Source organism: Protopterus annectens, chromosome 17.part0 (genome assembly GCF_019279795.1).
Source record: "Protopterus annectens isolate FY-2018-M chromosome 17.part0, PAN1.0, whole genome shotgun sequence".
Classification (NCBI taxonomy): Eukaryota; Metazoa; Chordata; order Ceratodontiformes; family Protopteridae; genus Protopterus; species Protopterus annectens.
The window spans coordinates 821,339,065-821,362,333 of record NC_056751.1 but is presented as its reverse complement, the minus strand read 5'-3'; the positions used below and the strand labels follow the sequence as shown (position 1 = coordinate 821,362,333).

The following is a 23,269-nucleotide window of genomic DNA, read 5'->3' as shown; positions in this document are numbered from 1 at the left end:
AGTTGTGATGATAAAAGAGCAGCATATGTATGTTCAAATTCTAATGTCAACGAAACATTATATTTGTTGCATATTGGCATTTCTAAAGTAACAGGATCAAAAACTGGAATGTTAAAAGTCACTTTTCATGCAGCCAGAGAATAACTCATTTACTGAAAATAGTTCAAAGAAGTCCACAGTTCTTTTATCAATAGAACAAGTATGTACATGCATGCCAGAGTTGCTATTTGAAATATTTAAAGTTATGTGCAGGCATTTGTACAACTGGGACAGTTATAACATTTGACATAATTCTAATGATTAAAGCAAAATAAATTACATTAATTTACTAGTATGAGACAGGAACAAGGAATATATGTTAGATTATTGTAGATATTGTTTGATTTATGATTTGAAAGTGAGATGCAGTCCCTAAGACTGCTGAGTAGTGTACTGTACCATAATGGTAGGAAGTTACTAGGGGATCTGTCACTGTTTATATAGTAGCATTTGTTTACAGTACAGAGGAATTTGCAGATCTCAATTGCCTAATGCTAATATGCAGAGTTAATATGTTATAAAATGCTGAACAAGGTTGGGAATGGAGTTACTTATAAACAAAGGCTACCTGTGGTGAATGATTTTGTTAGGTAGGGTCATCCTGAAGAGCTGTTTTAGAGCAATGCATTTTCCGTGTGTGTGTGTGTGTGTGTGTGTGTGTGTGTGTGTGTGTGTGATGTTTTTGTTTGTTTGTTTGTTTGTTTAAGCCTGCCACTTGTTTTCAATATTGAAACAATAGCTTGTCCAGAAACATGTACAGTCTCGGTGGGGAGCTACACTTAAGGACTTGGTATATAGCCCCAAAATTCCTGCCTGTACCCCTACCTGATCTTTACAAATGTTACATGGCAGATTAGTTTGAATTTATTAAAGAATTTGAAAATCAATTTATTTTATTTTCCATTTTAATATTTTAAAAAATAATGCAAAAATAATAATAATAAAAGAAAAGGACTTGTATTCTTACATTTGTGAAAATTGAGTCAGTCAATGTAGTATTACAGGTGCATACATACATACATACATACATATATACATACAAATATTTCAAGCATGGGCGTTAATGCCCTTCTCTTCTGCCAATATACCGAAACACTTGTTCTCATAATAAATGTCCAGGCTGTTCTTAAAAATATCTAAACTAGTACTTGCTTTAATGTAAAATTTGGTAGTCTGTTCCATGCATCAGCTGTTCTCTGTCAGTGAACCAGTTAGTACACTTTTCATTCCTATAGAATCTTCTACATAGGTTGTCTGATGATTCTGTACTACTTTTTGATAACCCTAAACATTCCCAGAGGTACTTGTCTCTAAATGGCCTATATACCTGAATAAGGTCTTCTCTTAAATATCTATATGAAATACTGTACAAGTTCATAAATTTTAGTCTTTCATGATAACTAAAATTTTCACAACCATGGATGCCCTTGGTATATTTCCACTGTACTCTTTTGAGTTTACTCATGTTTGTTTTTTTATACGATTTCCATATTGTTATTCCACACTCAAGTTTGGGTCTAATGTGATGATTAAACAATGACTTCACCATTTCTGATTTCCTAGACTTTATAAATCTTTTTTATACGACCTATAGTTCTATAACTATCATTAACCAATTGATTGGTATTATTAGAAAAACTCAAAGCAGGATCTACCAATATACCCATATCCTTAAATGAATGTACAGTTTGAATCACTCTGTGCTGTACTGAATACTCACCTGTCAATTTATGTCTCCCAAATCGTATATGTGTAGTTTTTGATGTATTTATCAGCGTATTATTCTCCTGTGCCCAAATAGTCAAGTTAGTCAAGTTCTTTTGCAGTCGTGCTTTATCAATAACACATGTAATTAGTTTACCCAATGTCAGGTCATCTGCCCATAGACTATAGAACACCTCTGATTAAAAAGTTAGACCTGAAAGATACAGTCTTCACACGTGAGGTCTTAGGACAGAGCCCTGTGGGACATCCTGACTGTAACCAAGAATTTCACCTGTCTGATTGCTGTACGATACTTTCCATTTTCTATTTGAAAGCCATACAGCTATTCATCTTATCAAGAGTACATCAATACCTAGTTGCGCTAATTTATTGAGCAGTGTTTTGTGTACATCCCTGTGAAGTGCTGAAGTTAAATCTACATAAATTATATCACAGCATAATTTTTCATTCACAGCTGATATTATAATGTTATAGAACATCATGTTACAGGCGATAATAGATCAATTTGCAACATATGCATGCTGATACATGGTTTCAAGTCCAAACCTATCCAATTCTAACAATAATTTCTTCGATAATACCTTCTCCATTATTTTTCCACAACATGAAAGTAGACCTAAAGGTCTATATGACTCTGGATTTGTCCTACTCCCCTTTCCTTAAAGACAAGGTTTAATAACTGCATGTCTCCAGTCTTGAGGAACCTCCCCATATTTACAGACCTAGTAAACAATAGATATAATGATACTGTAAGTCCTTGCTGAAGTGTTCTCAGGTCATTATTACTAATTCTGTCTCCTCCCTGGGCTTTGTTTGGATCTAGTTTGCACAGTTCTTTTTCAATATAATCTAATTTGATTCCAGTATCTGAAGTTACCTGGATGTCACTAGGATGACTTATCACCCCTTTTGTGGAGACAAACTGTTTTGCATAAAATTTTGTAAATATGTCTATAATCTGTTGTGTCTAAGAATACATTTTTGAATCTGCACACAGTTTATCAATTTGTATGTCCTTACTCCTTCCATATCTTATAGGTTCATAGGTTCATAGGTAGGTACTAGGCTATCAGCCCAAGGGCCTACGTAAGCCTAGCCAGCAAGGTTCCATAGCTTACGCCACCCAAGAAAGTTATTTTCCTGTGCCACTATCCAGCAAAGACACAGAAGTGATCCCCAGGGTGTATTTCTTATTTCCCATCCACTCATCAAATTTTTTCTTGAAGAGTGCTAATGAAGAACTTTGCTAGACATAGATGGGTAGCTTGTTTCAGAGTATAGGAAGTCTCTGGGACAGGAATCTATCCCTCCAGAGTGTCCTGTTTATTGTGGTGACAAGGTTTAGGTCCCTAGAGCCTGTATCTCAGAGGGATTGGGATTTCTTTAGGTGAAGCATGTCCAACAGCTCTGGGTTATGTAGCTATAAAAAGGTTTCCTATTATGCTCAATATATTTATATACATTTTCTTCAAATGTTTCTTAATCTTGTCTCACACTATGCTTAATGTGTTTGTCCAGCTTGTTTATTTCAGCTTTCAAGATTGCAGTTCAACTTCTTTTCCATTTCTTATATTTTTTTGTCTCTCACCTTAATCAGGTATCTTGTTCTTATGAAAATATATCCCTCTGATGCAGTATGCCTAGATCCTGATGTTACACTTTTTTTTTATTTTTTGCACACAAACAATTTCTCTTTCAAAACTTTCCAAGTTCCATATGCAGGTATTCCACTGAACACATCATTCCAGTTAGTTTTGCATAGTGACTGTTTTGCTTCCCTATAATCTGTAATTAATATTCTGTGCATTGGCTTAGATTTCAGTTTGGAAGAATTATCTAGGAACAAATTAACCTTATAGCCCCATCATCACTGCACGTCAGTGGTGGTAAAACTTGACTTGAAGTAACAGTAATTTATTTAGGAACACAAACAATCTCTAGTATGGTCCGTTCTCTTGTAGGATTTATTTACAATTTGAAGCAATTGTTGTTCCTGAATATATGTTGTGGATAATTTCCTTACTAATGTTGTTGAATCAATAGTATTCCAGTCTGTTTCTGGTAAATTTAAGTCCCAAGCTAATATTATTCTTTCCTGCTGTGTTTCATGCAAGAAATGTGTGAATTCCTCTAGGTCATCAGCACTTGACTTTGGAGCTCTATAGGTAGTCCAGTTTAAGTTAAGATTCTCAAATCCCCAGTTAAAACAAGGTAATAAGCCATCTTACTTTCACCGTGTGAGGTAAGAATATACTGTCTGGCAATTTCTATTATAGATAACTACCAGCTCTAAATATGCCTATAGCTAGAATATCTAGCTAGGAAACATTTTGCTTAATGTTGAAATTCGGAAAATGAGCAGTTTGATTTTGTACCAAAGACAGTAACATACTGCAGAATGTTCTATCACCTCTGGGCTTAAACATTAATGGATGCTTCAATGCATGTTTAGGTTTGCTTTATGGATAGGGTTGGGGTTGTACTAATTGTTACGTTTTTATCAGTGTTCTGCTTCCTTTTCATACACTACTTGATTGGGTTTCAGCAAGCTAGTCCTGGCCCAGACAACTGTGTCCTGAAAAAATATTTGTTGAAGTACAGAGTAAAATGTAGCAGTTATAAAAACAACTGAAATAATTGAAATAATATTTGTTGATTTCAAATGGATATTTGCACTGATAATCAGCTCTAGCAAATTGGCAAAAGACAAAGAGAAAGAAAAAAAGATCTACTATGAAATGCCAAGTGGCAAAATCCTGATCATCAAAAGTGCTGAAAAATAATGACAAAGGGCAAAAAAATCAGCTTCAAGCATCTCTTTTTATCCCCCAAGTCCCTGCATCTGTCACACCCCCCAGACTTATATATACCAACTCCAAAGTCACATCAACTCAAAGAAGGGAGAAATCAACCTGAAAAGGGAATGAGTCAACTCAAGCTGTTTGACAGTTTGGGCGAGTGGAAGGTACTCTGAAGCTCTGGAGGCTGGCTGGCAATTTTATCCTTGGCAAGATATAACCCATATAGCTAAGGCTGCTGCAGCAGTGATCAATATGATGAACAACAAAGGCAATCCCAAATGATGTTCTTGATTTACACCGGTACATATAAACATCAATGTGTCTCAGACTACTTCAATATTTAGTCTCATAACATACCGCTACCTTTAAAGTGCAGGCAAGCCATGCTATGATGCGCCTATGATGTGGCATAAAAGTGCCTCATTATTAAACCACTGCATACACAGTTTGCATTCAGCGCTGCAGTATGTGGATTTCTTTTGTGTCATCACAAGACCAACAGAACCTGGTGTGGTTTCATGCTTCACTAACAGATTTTTTGAATGCTTCATTTTTGTGCAGTAGTTGCCAACTTCCATTCCCATAATAAAAGGTTACCTTATATATATCTGCAGCATAAAATGTTACTTTTGAAATACCTGTACAAGTTAACAAATAGGCTCTGCTGTTATAACAAATGTTTACTAACATTACATATAGGTTATTTATTTCTCGCTGATATTTGATGTTTTACTACAAAAGTATTTACAGAATGGCATGATGGAATCTCTGTACACTATAGCTAACATGCATAGGAGTTTTGTAGATAATCACTTGATAACTGGGTAAGTGAACTGATCTTGTACAACCTTTGTGTTATAAATAGTGAGGGCATAGTCACAGGTCAAAGGTATATGCATAAAAAATGTATTGCAGTGAAACAGCTGGTCATTGCTGGGTGAAAAGCAGGAAATCAAGAGCATTCAAAAGAGGTTGACATGGGCAGAGGTAAAACATGAAAACCACAAGCATATAACTGAAGATCAGAAGCATATACCAGACCCTAGATTTAAAAAAACTGAAATGCTAATCAATGCGGCATTTTTTAAAGGATAAGCAATGAACCTTGATTGATAGAGTGAGGACAATGGCACTCTGCATCAAGCAATGAATGTGAATTCTGATCAAATTTCAAAATCTTCTCTCAAAAATTAACAAAAAAACCCAAATATGTGCCAGATGAAATAAACTTGATTATATCAAGAAATGTTATTAATGTGAAGTTTACTGGAAAAAGTAATACTTTTTTTGGCAATTTATCAATGGGTCAGTAGGTATGGGGGTCAGTTTTGTGAAAGCTGAAAAGTTACTGTGAGTCCTATGAGTTCTTTGTGTGAGTGGTTTTGTGTATCGATTACTGAAAATGTTAGTATGGTAGTTGGAGAGCAAGGAGAGAAAAGGCGATGAGAGGGTGAGGGCTTAGTGTTGACACTAGTTACACTGCTCTGGTGAGTAGGTTCAAGGAAAGTATATATTTTTAGTGGTGTAAATGATTCAGCTTTGTTTTCCGAAACAGAGGTAGCTAAGGAGTAGACATAAGCATGAAACAATCCAGTACAACTCCTTCCCTAACAGCATAGAGACAGTTTGATGGCATGGTGGGGTGGAGTGAAAGTCAGTGGTGTAAAGATTCTACATTACCAAGAATCGATTTAAATGTATAGTAGATGGCTGCTTACAGCTGTGACACTGTGCTGGTAAGGTAGAACACAATGTTTTGTGTACATAAATCATGACCAAAAAGAAAAAGAAAAAGATTTAGTTCATTAAAAACATTTTTCTTACCAGTGGTTTAAATAGCTGTGAAGTGTACCCCCTCCCCTTTATAACTTGACTTTATTTAGCATTTGTTTACTGGGAAAGTCCAAGTTAGAACGAGCCAATTTTCAACAGAGGCCCAGGGAGAAATGCACCACACACCTGCCTTTGTAATGTGGGAGGAAACCCACACAAATGAGGGAGGACATGCAAACTCCACACAGAAGGCACCCCAGCTGAGAATTGAACCAGAGAACCTCTGGCTGTGAGGCAACAACACAAACCGCCGCACCACTACACCAGCCATCTACGTGTGGTACTTTCTTTTTCTTTTAAAGGGAGAATATTTATTAGGTACTATTTTGTTGTGTCACAGTCCCATTGTGCTGTTACTGGAGACCATTCTGTTGTGCCATTTGTATAAGCATTGTCATTTGCCTGTTGCAGTGTAATGCATAGTTCACTGTTATCACTGGTGGGTGCATTATATTGCTTCAAAATGTGGTTAAGACAGTGATCACTAAAGAAAGGAGAGTGCACAAGTGCAGATGAAAACTTAAAAAAGGATGTTGTAAGGCAGCAATTCAGACAAATAATTTAGCCTGGTGTGCTCTGTGATATTCACATCAAAGATAATGTAGATATTGTGCTATTCAGTATGGCACAGCAACAACACTCCCAGTGAATGTTGAAGCCAGGAAGCTAAATGAATGGTTTCAGATAATGTGATCATTGTGTTGTAAAGTACACACATTTCTTTTGGGTTTGCAGAAAGAGATTAATAAGTGCAACCCAATGTTGTCTTGCTGCATGGTCAAATGGTTTTGCCGACATTGCTTCAAGAAAAGAGGCAATGTGTCATGCAATGAGGCAGATGGTACCACTGATTGCTCCTAGATTAGATCAATGACTTTTGAAAGTATTGAAACTCAAGACAGTCATGTGCTTTCTTCATCACTCCCCTTCATGCCTGTTGTATCTGGATTGCTTGTTTGGAGCCTAGGAAAATTAATTTATTGAATGCACTGCAAACAATTACAGCTTTTGGGCAACCATATTTACTACTTGCAGCATATGGAATAACAAGACTGGTTTAAACATCTCTAGCTAAGATTAAACTTTGGTGAATGAATGTATATTATAAAAGGAATCATATTGCAATTTTGATAACTGGTCCTGTAGTTGAGACTAACTAGGAATATAAAAAGATGATTTTCTTTCTCAGGTGTGATAACTCAGAGTGAATGACACTAATAACATAAATAGTTACAGTGGTTGGCGCACCTTGTTTTTTTATCACTTGGTGCAAGTCCTTTCCGGGTATTTTTGCCCTGCACTGAAATGCAAAGTTATTTACTTACACTGTGCATGTCTGTACTGATTGTACACATACAGGACCAAAAACACAAAAACTCTCACCTAACACTGACATTTTCTAACCAACAAAAAGTGAAAAAAATGACACGAGAAGCACCCGCAGTTAAATAGCTAAATTCCAATCATGTGTATACTATCTAAAAGCAGATATACTATCTGTTTAAAAAAAAGCATGGATGTTAAATACAAAACAAGGAATTTGCCTTGCCAGGATATACGAATGACTGAAAAGACCGCAGCACTAAAAGTTCAAGAAGTATTCTATTTTTGGTACATATCTAATGTAATTCTGTGTTTCATATAACTCTATCACAAGTTTCAGGAAGAGAAAGAGATTCTAATAGCAGTATCTGTTTAGTTCCACTTGTATTTACATGCAATCAAACAAAGTCCGAAATCTATTCCCATAAAATATAACATAACTAGAAGAAATACATAGAAAACAACCATTAAAACAATGTCCTGTCTTTGGAATTTGCCCAGCATATAACAATACCAACTCACAAAGACTAAAACAAGAAAAACATATTGTTTCTCCCTGCGGCTGATGACTAGCTGTCACCAGCTACTGTCCTTGCTCATTTGGTCTGCTGGACCTACTTTAGCCTCTCCCACATTGTACTGACCAGGACAAATGAGGTGATCAAGGACACTGGTATAGAATGGTACTGCTGGGGAGTATGTGCTAACACCTACCCCCTCAATGCAGCCTTATCAGCTGCACAATCTCTGCCCTTAGGAGGTGTACATGTACTTCCATTTATATGAGACCTCCTGACTAGGTAGCCTTGTCTTATGCAGTGTGGAATATGAAGATTTAATCTCATAGCACAACTGTTACTGCACTGACCATCAGGTGCTTCCGTTCCTCCCCAGGATGTATGAAGCAATGCTGGTCACTCACTTCCATCCTCCCCCGTGGCCCTTCCAGAGCCCATACCACTAATCAAACATGGGTCATCTGTGGCAGAGCAAGGGCTTTATCCCTCAGATTGCGGGGCCATTAAAATAAAACTATTCTTAATTAAATACTGATTAGCAAAGGAAAATTGTATTAACAGTGAAATCCTCCCTAATTATTTAAAAGCTCACAAAGCAACCTTGACAGTCTGGAAATATAAACCTTTAGCTGCCAGAAAAGCTTATTTTAATAGGAAAATGGAAAAGAATTGATAAAATGCTTCAGCTTTTCAGTGACATCCTTACATCATTGCTAATAATTGTGTACCTCTAAAGGCCATGGAACAAAAAAATCCTACCTTGAATCACCAAGCACATAAAAAACTTATAATGGAGTGGGACCTTTCTTGGAATGTGCATAAGGTTCATTGAATCCCAGTGCATCTTTCAGTGATTATCATAGGTTCATAGATAGGTACTAGGCTATCAGCCCAAGGGCCTACGTAAGCCTAGCCAACAAGGTTTCCTGGCTTACGCCATTCAAGAAAGTTATTTTCCTGTGCCACTGTCGAGCAGAGACACAACAGTGATCCCCGGGGTGTATTTCCTATTTCCCATCCACTCATCAAGATTTTTCTTGAAGAGTGCTAATGAAGAACTTTGCTTGATATAGATGGGTAGCCTGTTCCAGAGTGTGGGAAGTCTATGGGACAGGAATCTACCCTCTAGCATGTCCTGTTTATTGTAGTGACAAGGTTTAGGTCTCGAGAGCATATAGCTTGGAGGGATTGGGATTTCTTTAGGTGTAGCATGTCCAACAGCTCTGGGTTTGACATAGCTTTATATGTTAGGCAGAGATCATCTCGGAGTAGGCGATATGCTATGGAGTAAAGCTGGAGTTTTGAGACGGTCAGTGTAGGGCATTTGTTTGAGGCCAGTAATCATCTTTCTGAGGTACTTCTGTGACCTTTCCAGCTGCTGTAGATGTCTTATGAGGTACATTCCAAAAAGGGCATTGTACTCTATAATGGGTCTAATGAGTGTCGAGTAGAGAGGAACAATGACCTCTTTTTTCTTGTATGAGAACCCTTTTATGATGAGGTGTGCCACGTAGAAGGACTTCCTGACTACTGTGGCGATGTGACTATCAAAGGAGAGACTACTGTCCACCTGGGTCCCAAGGTCTCTTATCACACATTTGATGTTAAGTAGATTGCTGCCTATGTGGTAGTTCATGGGTACATAGTTTTTACCAAAGGGGATGACACTGCACTTTTTGGCATTGAGCTTGAGGCCATGGCTCTGACACCAGGCATCTGTCTCAGCGAGACCCTTCTGTAGGATGTCCACATCATTTGGGGACTTGACTATGGTTCCTAGTTTGCAGTCATCTGCGATACCAAACAGGAGAGGTCCCAGGACGGAACCCTGTGGTACTCCACTTGTCACTGCTTTGAGGTCAGATATGGAGTCTGCAACTTTTACAGTTTGGGTTCTGTCAGTGAGCCAGTTGGCAACCCATCTTGTGATGTAGGGATTTATACCTAGTTTAGTGAGTTTAGCTATAATTCCAGAATGGGGGATGGTATCGAAAGCCTTGGTGAGGTGAAAATAGGCTGTGTGAACCTCCTTACCCTCATCTATGGCTTTGGTGACTGCTTCAAAGAAGTAGATCAGGTTCAGGAGGCATGATCTGCCTTTCACAAACCCAAACTGGGTGGGATCCAGAGTTTGGAGGTTATGAGTTCCATGATGATACGTTCCATGGCCTTGCAGACCAGGCTCATCAGGCTAATAGGTCAATAGTTCCTGGGATCAGTGGTGGCTCTCCCTTTGTAAAGTGGGATAACTGTTGCTGTGCACCACTCAGTGGGCACAAAGCCTGATGTGAGGCTATTATTGAACATGGTGCTTAAGTGGGGATCCAGTTCGTTCTGAAGTTCATGTAAAACGCAGCCTGGGATGTTGTCCGGTCCCATGGATGCTGTGTTTTGGGCATTAGAGAGTGCAGCTTTTACCTGTGTAGTTGTGATTACAGGGACTTTGCATTCTTCCTGTATAGATATGGGCCCTTTAGGGGGTGAGGGGGAGGTAAAGCTAGCACTGAATCTATCTGCCAGGATGTTGGCAACATCAGTTGGTTCTGTAATTTTCGTGCTGTTGTGCTGTAACTCAGAGCAGATCTGGGTGTTGCCATCGAGATTCTTGACATAGCTATAGAGTGCTTTATGGTTGTCCTTAGAATTAGTGGTGATTTTGTTTTCGTAGCTAGCTTTGGAGGATTTTATAAGGGATCTCCGCTTCTTAATGAGGCTGACCAGGGAGCTCCTCCACTCATGAGATTTTATTCTCTTTTGCAACAGTTTCTTCCTTCTGTTGTACAGTTTGTTTATGGCAGGGGACCACCAGATTGGCTTCCTTTTTTTAGAGGATAGCGTCTTGGTTCTGTTTGGGATAGCCCGATCCATGCACTTGTGTAAGTGCTTATAGAGTGCATTTGTGTAGGATTCAGCAGTCATAACTGTATTGTCCATCTGCATGGGTGTCATGAAGTTCACCACTTCTGTCTTAAGAAGAATGAAGTTGGCTTTGGAGAAACCTTTTTACCGTGGTTTCCTTAATGAGGAGTGGGGCGATATGTGGATATCAAGGTTGATTAGCTTATGGTCGGATCGGACCAACGAGGAGTTGACTTTGTGTGGAACACGGGTCACTCATGTTGGTAATGACTAGGTCTAGGATATTGTTGCCCATGGTGGGGGTGTGGATAAGTTGATGCAGGGCATTGGAGTTTATGAATTCCAGAAAGCGTTGAGCTAAGGAGTTGGTACACAAGTAGTTTTCCCAGTTAATGGTGGGGTAGTTGAAGTCATCCATTATTAGGGTGTTTGGTTGAACCCTAATATTTTCCAGTACATCAAGAAAATAGAAGTGGGAATCCTGGGGCATGGTGGGGGATCTGTAGCATGCTACAATTTGGATTGCAGTTTTGCCCAGTGTTAGTTGCACTTGGATAACCTCAGATGCATTATGCTGAGCAACTAGCCTGTAGGTGTGGATATCCTTAATGAATATGGACACACCTCTGCCTTTGGTGTTTCGGTCCAGGTTACATGGCCAAAATATGTGGTATGAGTTATAGCCTGGTAGTGCAGGGGTGCTCTCTGGATCCTTTAATCAGGTCTCAGTCACTGCACAGATATCAATGTTCTCCATTTTAAGGAGTGCCTTGTGTGATTGCATTTTGAGATTTAGACTTCTAGCATTGAGTAGCATTACCCTCAGTTTTTGCTTGCCTGTCGTGCTACGGTGGTGAATTTGTCATTTGAACCTTGCCTAAAAAAGGCACTATAGGGACAGCAAGAGCCTTAGCCAGTATCCGGAATCCCAGGGGTGACAGGTGCAGGCCATCTGCGGCAAAGCATCGTGGTCTGTTGACCAGGTCATCCCAAGCAGACAGATACTGGATCCCCTTAGAATGACACCAGAAACTTAGCCAATTGTTGAAGTCAATCATTTTGTCCTTGTACTGCAGTATCATTCTGGGCGATGGTAGAATGCTACTCAGGGCTAGGGTCATACCTGCCTGGGCTACAAGATTGGAAAGCTCTTCCATGTCTCTTTTCATGTAGTCCAGGGAGGTATGTCTCAGGTAATTCACACTGACATGGACAATGACAGAGTCATATTTGTACTTGTTGTGGAGTGATCTGAGTGCATGGGTTATGTGGTGGATCCTGGCACCCAACAGGCAGCTGACAGTAACCTTCTCCTTGTTTAGCCTGGTGAGTGGGACATCAGTGTGCCTGACTATAGAGTCACATATGACTAGTGTGTTGGGTACGTTGTTTTGCCTTATTGGCTGTGGTTGAGTGGCACACTGAGTCTGTGGGCTATGTGTCATTTGGGTTGTGTTGGGGGATGGAGGTTGCTTGCGTTTCTGCTTTGGAGGTCTCTGTTGCTTAGACAGATTATTATTGAGAGCCTCCGTGAATGTTTTTGTGTTACTATGTGTGGATTTTGGTGGTGTAGATTTAGTGAGACTATGTGATGAGTGTGGTGTGGTGCAAATGTTTACCTTCTCCTCATGACTGTCAAGTTCAGTCTTGGTTGGAGAGAGCTTTACCTCCAGTTTGGCTAGATAAGTGCATCTCTCACAGGTTGCAGTGTTGGGTGGTAGGAGGAGAGGGTTGTCTGTGTACATGAGGCAATTTCTACAGTGCCTCAAGATGCTCAGATTCATCAGATAGACAGGAGAGAACACTGGGAGCTGACCCTTGGACATGCCTGAATAAAAAAACTATTTTCCTCTAGATAAGTGAAGAAAGTGAGTACAACAGCTGTTTTTCTCTAAGCAAGTGAGAAAAGTAAGTACAAAAACTGTTTTCCTCTAGGTAATGAGGAAGGTTGAGTGCTATAGTAATAAGTAAGAAACAAGTGTCAAAGCCAAACCAGAAAAGAAAAATGAAGCTGCTATACTACTCTGTAAGAGAAAAGCCATAATAATCAGCATTTTCTGGAATGTATGAAAGAAAGCTTTTGGCAAATCCAAGGACAGCACTAATAATTGGATGAATCTACCCAGCGATCAAGACACTGCAGTTGATTACGTCCACTATGCCATTCAGAGGTACTCTGACACTAATTAAATAACATCATCACAAGTCATAAAATCAGCATTATTAACTCAACTTGATTTCCATTTTCACCAGTGACAGTACAAGACATAAACAAAATTACTTCACAAACTCGAAAAACACAGATCACCATCAATGAATAACTTTTCACCAGCATATCCCCATCATAGCACATCCATTGACTATTTTAGTAAATTGGATTCTTAAAGATGGGGTCTCTCCATTTGTATGGAAGCAGTCCAAAATAATTCTGCTATCCAAATCAAATATCTGATTTTCCCAAGAGTCAACACATGTCCATGTGCTTGTCACTATTTTTACAACAATATGTGTCAACAAATCAAAAGTCACACGATAATTTAAAACTTTGATGATTCATCACTAGTAAAGTCTACAAGTAAACTAGACATAACTTGTACGATATTTTTTTTTCCACTCACCTTACTTATTTTACTTGTATTTGTTTACCAGGGTAAAGCATTGATATTCATGGACCTTTATCAGCCTCAACCCAGTAATGCTGTATGGTTAAGCAAGTTTTTCAAAGTCACACAGTTTGGCAACAGAGGCTGTGGAAATACTGGATGTCAACAGAACAGATCAGTGTTTAATTAGAAGAAACTAAGCTGAAACTACTGAAAAAATTCAGACTTAACTATAACACATTGGCCTGAAAAAGTCCTAGAGATAGCCAGTCAATGGAAGTACCTCATTGAGATAACCAACAACAACCTAACTTTCAGGGTACATACTCAGAATACATAGTCTAACACATAAAAAAGATTGGTCTTAGCACTAGTCATCTCCTTCATTTGCCTAAATTATTCTACAGCACTATACTAATCAGTAATGATAGAAAACAGCACCAAGCATATTACTGAATTATACCTCAAGAAACTTCCAAACAAACAAATGAAAATAGCAGTAAAAAGGCAAAATAATAAAAAAACAAATGGCTAAAAACACATTTTGTGTTTTTAGCCATTCGTTTTTTTATTATATTACTGAATTAGCAAATTTACTGCACAACTATCAGCTCAGACCCACAACTGTAAGGTCCCAAACAAATTAAAACGGATGACTTCAGAAAATAAAATAAAACATATGCATATCACTTTTACGCATAATCTCCCTTTCAAGACCCAGTGTCTCATTTATTCTTCCCTACTCTTTTGACAAGCCACAATCAGGATTCTTAGATCTCCCAACAAATATCGTCTACAACCTAAAAGAACTTCCACAAAAATTTAAAATAGGGCACAAGCATGAGGATTCAGAAACAGCCTGAGTGCTTGTGATAAAAGCATGGGTAAAAAACGGTTTACCTTTAAATGTGCATATTGTACAAGGGCGAACGGAACATTTCCAAAAGGCAGTCTGCAAAGTTTGCAAATGCCGAATGGAAAAAGGTTTGAATGTGCAATGAGCAAATGCACAGTGAGATTCGCTCATTGTAAATTTGACATTCTGGGGCGGATTGCACTATAGTGGGGATCGGGAAATGGTTCCTTTCCCCACTGTAGAGTGATCTCGGAGTTAGAATAATAAAGTAGGGGGTGCAGGGTGGCTTGCCCCCCTACCTTAAACTTTGTTTTTTTTTCTTCGACATTAATGTTCGAAAAACAGCGAATCTGCTTTTCGATTTGCTGTTTTTTGAACATTAAGGATTGTCGACATTTACAGTTTTGTGGTTTTGAGTCACTCATATGAGCACTCAAACCACTGTGATTCACAGTTTTAAAGGTAAACTGTAAAAAATGATTGTTGCCTTGATGAAACATGTTAGCTGCAATGAGGAAAGATGTCATTATTGGCAATGTGCATGTGTCTGAATCACCATTAGCTGCTACTAATGCTAATCAACATTTTCTTGTGATACTTAATATTGGTGGCCCATGCATTCTGGTGGACCAGGCATCCCCTCCCTTACTCTCTCTCACACACACACACACACACACACACACACACACACACACACACACACACACACACACACACACACACACTCACACAGATACAGAGACAGACACACACACACACACACACACACACACACACACACACACACACACACTCACACAGATACAGAGACAGACACACACACACACACACACACACACACACACACACACACACACACACACACACACACACACACACACACACACTATACCTCTTACCTGTCCCTAAGCTAAAAAATATCCCTAGTGTATCCATTTGTTTTTCCCTGCCCTCACATATCACAGATCGTAACATGGTCTTAGTTTCATTCTCCTTAGTATTTATAACATTGATAGTGATACTACAGCTGTTGTTCTGTGATCTTTTAAATGAGTCCGTCTAATAATTTAAATATCCTCCCTGATGTCGTCTAGTGTTCCTCCCAGCTTTGCACTGAAGCCTACCCTCACACAGACTCACTCCTGTTGTTGTCCTCATAACCCATGGTCTGTTATGCCTAGTGAATCATTCTCAACATTCAGAGTTTCATACTTATTATTATGTAAGCTAACTCTGACTACTCTATTTGCTTAGTTAGCATAGTAAGTTAACACTGCTGATGTTTGTATCAAGGATACAAGGCTTGAAGTCTATATCCTCCCCTTTAACTTTACCTGTTTTTTTTAAATAAACAGGCAATATTTTGAAACATTACTTGGTGTGTAATGGTGGCACAGAGGACTAATATTACCTGTTTGAGATAGGAAAGTACAGGGTTTGAATCCTATTTAAGACATGCTACATAGAGTATCCATGGTGTCTAATGTCCCACATCATGTTTGTTATTTAGTGGCATTAAGGCATGATGATTAGGGTTATCCTTGGTGTCTAGTCTCCTCACCAACCCACATATTTTGTAATATACACAAACATACCAACACTATCTGTTTTCTAAACTTACCTTTACTGAGAGTGGTGAATGAAAGCTTTTAGCCATGTTCTTTAATACAAATTGTGATGCCCGTGCCCTGGCCCAGCAATCAAGGAGCCTCACTCCTCACCACTAACACCAGAGAGGGTGTCTCATATATGAGGAAAGGATAACAAATACACACAGTAAAGTGCAATTTCCCTTAAGAGCACACAGAGATCACAGTTAGTCCGGGGCTGGTCGCTCCCTTGCTCTCCAGGTCCCCTATAAGACTCCCCACTGGCACAGTTATAGGGTCCTAATCTCAGCCAGCTGGGCAAGCTAAAATCTCCAGCACCATCTCTGTCCAACCAGTGCTTTGTGCCCCTGCCCAAGTAGCTGACACACACACACTTTGAGATAAGAGTTTACACAAACCCACAGACGCTTCTGGGGAAGGCTGGCACAGGTTCTCCCGCTGTGCCCCTTTTACCCAGACTATACAGTAGTAATCACTTGCCACCACCCAGCTAATATTATCAGCTACCCAAAGGCTCTTAAAAGGGTGTCCAATTATTACTGTGCAATATTATTATCCAATTGGTAAGTGTGACTAATCAGTCAAGGCTTATTTGGAGTGACTTGGACAGTAAACTCTATAAATATGCCATGTACTCTACAGCTTAACTTATCTCTAGACAAACCAGCCACAGTTAAAAGGTTTTAAAATATTATAAATAAATATTAAAAAGACAAGACAATACTTTCTACTACACAGAGCTAGTCAAGAGTTCAGAGATCACACAGAAATACTTAAAATAATTCAGTAGTACAGTTCTGAGATCACAGAAAAGCACAGTCTAATCTTTCTAGTTCCTAGCTATTTCTAAAAAAACACAAGTCTAAGATGACTTACATGTGAGCAAGAAAGAGTGCTATGAGTTGGATGATCGAGACAAAAATGCATAATGCCTTCTGATTCTCTCTGTTTAAATTGCTATTGCAGTTCTGATAAACATTACATCATTTTTACACTTTCCTGGGGTTCCCAGGCTGATAGATACTACATTCTTTTGTGATCTTGCAGCTGCAGGAAACTACATCAATAAAAGACATTCTATATGTAAACTCTAGTAATTATTCCTTAAGTTAAAACAATAGGCAGGATGCCTTCATCTAGCCCAGCCGGAGCCGAACTGTAAACATCAAAGACAGTCAAGAAATAATTTGAACTTCAAAGGACAGATAAGAAATGCTTGACTTAGCTTTATTTACAGCAGAAGGCAATGTTGCTACATTGTTTTAAGTTCAACATTTCACAGCATATTCTTTCATTTAAGAAAAGAATTCTGTCTGGCTAGGCTGGCAGCCTTCACATTTCTCCCTCCCCTGGAGAACTCAAGCTAGTTTTTCAAGTGACCCTTGAGAAATGCTGCTTGAGAGGGTTAGGTCTATTGGAGTGTACCTCACCCCATTCCCTGTCTTGAGAGCCCATCTGCACTGGCATTGCTAACCCCGCTGTGGTGCTGCACTGACATATCATATGCTTGCAACCCTAGGCTCCATCTTGGCAACTTGGTATTTTGCTGGCTGGCTATGTTTAACCATGTTAGGGGGTTGTGATCTGTCATAACAGTGAATTTCTTTCCATACAGAGAAGGCTGAATTTTCTGCAGTGCCCACACTACGGCTAGACATTCCTTTTCTACAGCTGCATAGCATTCCTCCCTGGTTTGGAGCCAATGACTGAGATAAACCACTGTGTGCTCTTCCCCCTCTGAAGAAATCTGGCTAAAAACAGCCCCCACCCCATGGTTCAAAGCATCCACCTTCACAACAAATTATTTGCTGTAATCTGGACTGACTAACACAGGGGGTCCTCCCAAAGCATTTTTAAACTTCTGGAATGCCTGCTCACATGCTGGGGTCCACACTACCTTATCTGGCCTGTTCTTCCTTGTCAGGTTTGTGAGGGGAGCAGCTATGGTACTATAATTGGGGACAAACTTTCTGTAGTATGCTGCTGTCCCTAAAAATATCCTCACCTGCTTTTTAGTAACAGGTGCAGGCCATGCCTGAATGGCTTCCACTTTGGCAGGTTCTGGCCTTATCTTACCACTCCCCACTCTATGTCCTAGGTAGGAGACCTCTGCCATACCCACCTGACATTTGCTCAGCTTAATGGTCAACCCTTCCCTCTGTAGTCTGCCCAGCACCTCCCTGACATGCTGAAGGTGCTTTGGCCAGGAATGGCTGTAGATGGCAATATCATCTAAGTAAGCAAGGGCAAACCCTCCGGCTCCTACTAGGATATGATCTACCAGCCTCTGGAAAGTCGCTGGGATATTCTTCATCCCAAAGGGCATCTTTGTGAACTCATACAAGCCTAAAGGAGTCACAAAGGCTGACTTCTCTCTAGCACTGGGAGTCAAGGGCACCTGCCAGTAACCCTTTGTAAAATCAATGGTTGTAAAATACTTAGCCCCACCCAGCTGCACTAGGGCCTCATCTGTCCTAGGCATAGGGTAAGCATCCGACTCTGTGTGACTATTTAATTTCCTGTAGTCCACACAGAACCTGGTGCTGCCATCCTCTCTTGGCACCAGCACCACTAGGGAGGTCCAGGGACTGTTGGACTCTTGAATCACCCCTAGTTCCAACATCTCCTGTACCTCCTCCCTCAGAGTCTGTCTGCTCTCTCAGGCACCCTATAAGGGGTCTGCCTAATAGGCCTTTGGGGTCCTGTATCTACCTGGTGCCACACCAGGTGGGTGCATCCTGGTTTCCCAGTGAACGTGTTCCCAACACTACTTGGATTTCTCAAACCTGGGTAGGAGATAGCTGCTGGGACATTGCTACCCCTTCCACTGAGGTGTCAGCTCGAGCCTCGCTGAGGAGATCAGTCCCCAGATCTCTCTCATACTCCTCCTACAATCCACTGCAAATGCTCAGCACAAGGGCCTCCCTATTGTGGTACGGTTTCATCATGTTAACATGTTACAATTTGTGCCCCTGCATCTGCCTAGCAGTTCCACCATGCAGTTAACATCACTTACCTTTCTTACCACCTTGTAGGGACCCTCCCAAGCTGCTTGCAGCTTGTTGTGTCTGACAGGAATAAGAACCATTACCTGCTTCCCACAGCATACTCTCTAGCTCGAGCATTCCTGTTATACCACACCTTTTTCTGTTGTTGGGCTTCTGCCAGGTTCTCCTGGGCCAAGTCCATGAGTTCCCTGAGCCTTGTCCTGAGGTTTAGGACATATGCCACAACAAACTCCTTGTGAGACTCACACTCACCTTCCCACACTCATCTCAAATTAAATCTAGAGGTCCCCTCACCCTATGCCCATAGAGCAACTCAAAGGGTGAAAAATCTGTGGATTCCTGGGGAACCTCTCTGTAAGCAAACAACAGTTGGGGCAAATATGTGTCCCACTCCTTCTTAAACTGATCTGCAAATGCCTGTAGCATGGACTTGATTGTAGAGTTTAACCTCTCAACAAGACCATTAGTCTGGGGATGGTAGGGGGTGGTCTTCCTGTGCTTCACCCCACAGGACTTCCACAGACAAGCCAGCAGGTCTGACATGAAATTGGCACCTCTATTAGTCAGTATTTCTTTTGGGAAACCTACCCTGCTGAAAATCTCTAACAAAGCATTTTCAGCCTTCTCTGCCTCGATGGAGGACAAAGCCACTGCCTCAGCGTATCGTGTAGCATAATCCACTACCACTAGGATATACTTTTTCCCTGTTGGGGTACTCAGAGAACCCACAATATCCATAGCTACCCTCTGAAATGGCTCCTCAATCACAAGCAAAGGCATCAAAGGAGTTCTCACCTTGTCTCTTGCCTTGCCTACCTTTTGGCACTGCTCACAGGTCTTGCAGTACCCTGCTACATCTCTGGAAATTCCAGGCCAATAGAAGTTCTGCATAATATGCCTCTTTGTTTGTTTTATGCCCATATGACCTGCAAAGGGAATATCATGGGCTATGGCTAGAAGTGCCATACAGTAGGCTCTAGGCACTACCAACTGTTGTACTCTCTCAGGGGTCCACAGTCTGTATAGTAACCCTTTGTTCCAGTATACAGATTCCTTCTTTCCTTGAGAATCAGGTGCCTCCCTAGCTACCTGCCTCAGGCCGTGCAATGTAGGGTCTGAGTGATGAGCCTGTCTCAACTCTCTCCGTGTCACCCTTCCCAGCTCCCCTTCCACAGGAAGTCTGGCATCCTCCGACAGTGGTACCTCACTGTCAGCCTGGATACTAATACTCATCTCTAGACTCTACCTTTGCAGTCACTTGGTCCAAGGGAACATCAGTACCAACAAGCAGCTGTGGCTCACCTTCAGTCTCACTGCTACAGAATAGCTCCCTCCCTGAAGTAACCACCTCACCAGTCCTGGCTGCAAGTATGCAGTCTGTCTGGGTCTCCCCCAGGCTACCAGACCCACATGCTTGTCTCCTAGCTGACTACATGTAACTGCATAAGCACATGGCACTGCCTCATCCAATTCCTTCCCTCTCAGGACATCTGCAGGATGGTAGTTTAGTACCCCTGCTGTCTCAAGACAACCTACTATTGGCATTTTGTCTTTCTCACTTACTGGCTCCCTCACCTTTTGTTCCCCACCTTGCCTCCGTGGACACCTGTATGCCACATGGCCCCACTGGTTGCATTCAAAACATTTAACCCTAGCTCCTGGACATGTACCTGGATTAGTGGCTTCCCCTGCTACTGGCAGATTCTGTTGTGGCAGTCTGTGCTGCCCACCATGGGTTCCTTTAGACCCATGATCAGTACTGGGTGTCCCCTTCCTGGGCAGGGCTGCCTTGCTTGCCAGGTATAGGTCTCCCTTCTTCCCCAACTCATCTGAAGTAGCACATTGTCTATCAGCTAACCAGATCCTCATGTCCTCAGCCAAAGTGCTAAGGGCTTGTTCCCTCACCAAAAGGTCTGCCAGCCCTTCAAAAGTGGTGAACTGACATCCACTCACCCACCTATGGAAATAAGTGCTCAATTCAGCAACATATTCACACACACTTTCATCTGCCTTGCGTCTATGCTCACAACACTTTTTCTTATACGTTTCAGGTGTTAGCTTAAACAGTTCTAACAATTTTTTACAGCAGTATAATCAAAACATGCAATGTCAGACAATTTAGATAAAACAGTTACAGCTTTACCATGGAGTAAGGGGGTCAGGAATAGTACCCAGAGCCCTTGGTCAGCTTCATACTGTTTAAATACCCTCTCAAACATATGAATGAAACTATCAAAGCTATCCCTCTATTTAAACTGTGGAAGAAATTTACTGACCTTCTGTGCTTCTGGGGTCCAGTTACTCCCTTTCCCATTACTTCCATGACTCTGGCAAAGAGTCAGAATCTCTTTCTCATGCTGCCTCAGCCTCTCTTGTTCCTCAGCTTGCAGACATAACAGTCTCTCATTCTCCTCAGCCTGCAAATATTGCAGTCTCTCATTTGCTTCTAATTCCATATGCCTTGCCTCCAACTCGTGTCTTTAGCTCCAGCTGGATTTTTAAGTCCACTGCAGAAAGGTTGAGATGTCCATTCTCCGAGGGTATTATATCTCCACTGCCATTCTAAGTGTCCTACTGGTTGCTGTTTTCTGATGCAGATGTAACCAAGGCTGCAATCAGGTCTGCCTTAGTCAGGTTTCCATGCACCAGTCCCCTAGCCTGGCACATCTCCGCCAGCTGGCTCCTTGTCAGCTTTCCATACTCCTCTACTGACATGCTGCCTGCTCTCCCTGACTAACTAAGCTAACAAAAGAAATAAAACAATTGTGATCTGAACTCTGAGTATTCACTGCATGGCTGTTTTAGAGTACAAAACACCTTCAAAGCTCACTGTACACAAGCTACAGGGATTCACTCTACCCACACAACTACAAGTCAATTAGTATTTGCTATCTAATTAATATGTGATGTGGATATCCCACCTCTGCCAAACAATTAATATGTGAGGATATCCCAACCACTGCCACCAATTAATATGTGATGCCCGTGCCCTGGCCCAGCAATCAAGGAGCCTCAATCCTCACCACTAACACCAGACAGGGCATCTCATATATGAGGAAAGGATAATAAATACACACAGTTATGTGCAATTTCCCTTAAGAGCACACAGAGATCACAGTCAGTCTGGGGCTGGTCGCTTCCTTGCTCTTCAGGTCCCCAATAAGACTCCCCACTGGCACAGCTAGAAGGTCCAGATCTCAGCCTAGTGGGCAAGCTAAAACCTCTAACACCCTCTCTATCCAACCAGTGCTTCATGTTCCTGCCCAAGTAGCTGACACAAACACACACACACTTTGAGAAGAGTTTATACAGCCACACAGACACTCCTGGGGAAGGCTGGCACAGGTTCTCCAGCTGTGCCCCTTTTTCCCAGACTATATGGTAGTACCAGCTGCCACCACCCACTAATAATTATCAGCTACTCAAAGACCCTTAAAAAAGTGTCCAATTGGATAATAATATTGCACAGTAATAATTTATAAGTAATAAAATTGGGTACATTGATTGGATGCCAAAGATCATGTTTAGGTAGAAAGAAACAAAAAAGTACTGCAGATAGATATGGTGAACTAGGTGACAGGTATAACACACAAAGTAAAGTGCCAAGAGACTGCATGTTCTCGTAGACCACACTAAAATGTAATCACGTTTAGTGCTTTTGTCTCCCCAGTAAGTAAGACTTCATCAGAGCAAAATGAATAAACACAAACTCACTTTATATATCAATTAGACACCATGTGAATCAACACATCCCTCCCCTACTAAATTACAAAAAAATACATCATAAAAAACAAAATTAACATAAGTATAAATAAGCACTATTAACTCAAAATTTTCTCCGCTTAACAAGATCCCAATAAAAACAGTCCCACACACAGTCCGTAGTAATAGCAATGCACAAAACTGTTCAGTCAGCGACCATGTAAATAAAAGACAGTTTATTAGAACAAAATAAAATTAAGTTGATTAAGCGCTTTCATTTCCACTATGGAAACTCCTTCAGAATAATGAAATCACATGTGCGGACATATTTATACTTAATTTAAAAGTCCAATTAATTCCAGTTAATTCATTAATTGGTTAAATGTGTAGTA

General features: G+C 40.6%; 1 protein-coding gene across 1 annotated transcript in view; it reads left to right on the top strand.

Moving 5' to 3' along the window:
- LYVE1 (lymphatic vessel endothelial hyaluronan receptor 1) overlaps positions 1–23,269 on the top strand; it is a 428,786-nt gene that overhangs the window by 1,249 nt on the left and 404,268 nt on the right. The gene's annotated exons all lie outside the window — the stretch shown is intronic.